The sequence below is a fragment of the Oryzias melastigma genome, linkage group LG7 (assembly GCF_002922805.2).
Source record: "Oryzias melastigma strain HK-1 linkage group LG7, ASM292280v2, whole genome shotgun sequence".
Taxonomy (NCBI): domain Eukaryota; kingdom Metazoa; phylum Chordata; class Actinopteri; order Beloniformes; family Adrianichthyidae; genus Oryzias; species Oryzias melastigma.
The window spans coordinates 30,065,026-30,066,469 of NC_050518.1; the positions used below are offsets into that span (position 1 = coordinate 30,065,026).

The 1,444-nt window shown below is 38.0% G+C and overlaps 1 protein-coding gene across 1 annotated transcript in view; it reads right to left on the reverse strand.

The window, feature by feature from the left end:
• The window catches only part of lamb2l (laminin, beta 2-like), a gene marked incomplete at its 3' end in the record, with an annotated part of 79,388 nt that overhangs the window by 39,072 nt on the left and 38,872 nt on the right, over positions 1-1,444 (reverse strand).

The window sequence follows — 1,444 nt, forward strand, 5'->3', positions numbered from 1 at the left end:
CTTGGCGTCAGGCAGAGAAAATACAAGCATCGTGCGAAGATCGGGAGAGCAGCGGCGACACGTCACGCCAGCGTCCACTCAACCGGAAACTCGAGTCTATTTTCTCTCCAGAGATCAGGAGAAGTCGTTTGAAGTTTATCTCAATGGAGATTAAAAAAAAAACTTTTACTTTTTCAATGAGTCAGAAATTAGGGCCCATGCTTATGGTTTCCAAACATTAAAAACATGTGGAGGTCCTGTCTCAAGTTTGTTTCATTTGATATTTTAAACATGAATAAAACATAATCAAAAAACAGGCGTTGAACAGGAGTCAAGCACGACATTCGCCACTCGCCAATAGTGGGGTGGCCGACGCAAATATGACTTGCGAATCGTGCCAGTCCCGCACTTCACCAGCTGAGATTTTTCATTCGCTTTGGTGTCGCCAAAAACGTCTCAGGTGCTAAAGGGTTAACAAACTCCGCCCAGGAAATAAGCAAAAGGAAAAAAAACATTCAAGTGATTCAAACTGTCTGACTCGTTAAAAATGAGCTCCCACCACCTCAGTATCATCATCATGTTTCCTCAGCAGACATTTTCATTCAGATTCAGAACTGTGGAGAGAAAATAGACTCGCTCTGATTTATGTGTGCGAAATTTTAATTTGTATCTCATATAATAATGTGCATAAGTACAAAAATTGCAAAATTAAAAAAAAATACAATTTACACATGCACAAATTAAAATGACAACAGCTTGAAACTAATTACACACAAATCTTTAAAAATGAAGCACGAATCACTTAAAACTGGATCGTAGCGGGTCTGGCGTTGCCTGCTATCCCCATGTCTGGTGACTGGCATTTTGGAGAGAATCCTGTGTCAACGCCGCTGTTAGGGGAGGGGCTACAGAGAGGAAGCGATCAGTTCTGGGAATATATTTGTATTTCTAAAGGGATAAATGTTTTAAAACGCTTGTTTAGACTTTTTTATATTAATTATCAGGCATATCCGTTTATAAAAGGTGACAAATTGTCAAATATCACAGTTCAAAGTGGCAGAGAAGAACAGTGATGACCCAGCATTCTAGAAGCATTTAAATGCATCACTTACGGATGAAAAGAGTCTCTCAACAGATTTGTGCGTAACTCAGGTGTTGTGTGTGCGTAACAAGCGATTCAAGCGTAATATTAAAAGATTTGTGCATGTGTAAATTGTATTTTTTTATTTTGTAATTTTTGTACTTATGCACAAAATGCATTATATTAGTTAGAAATCAAGAATTATAAACACACAAATTGGGGTGATGCATATTTCTCTCCATACAGAACAAGTGTTTTCTAAATTGTAAATAAACGGGGTTGTTACACTGATCCACGGCAAAAATACAAACAGAAAAAAAACTTTGATTTACTGTGTTCACTTCATCAGAGTCTACCTTTCACAGTCTTGCTGTCTCTCAGATG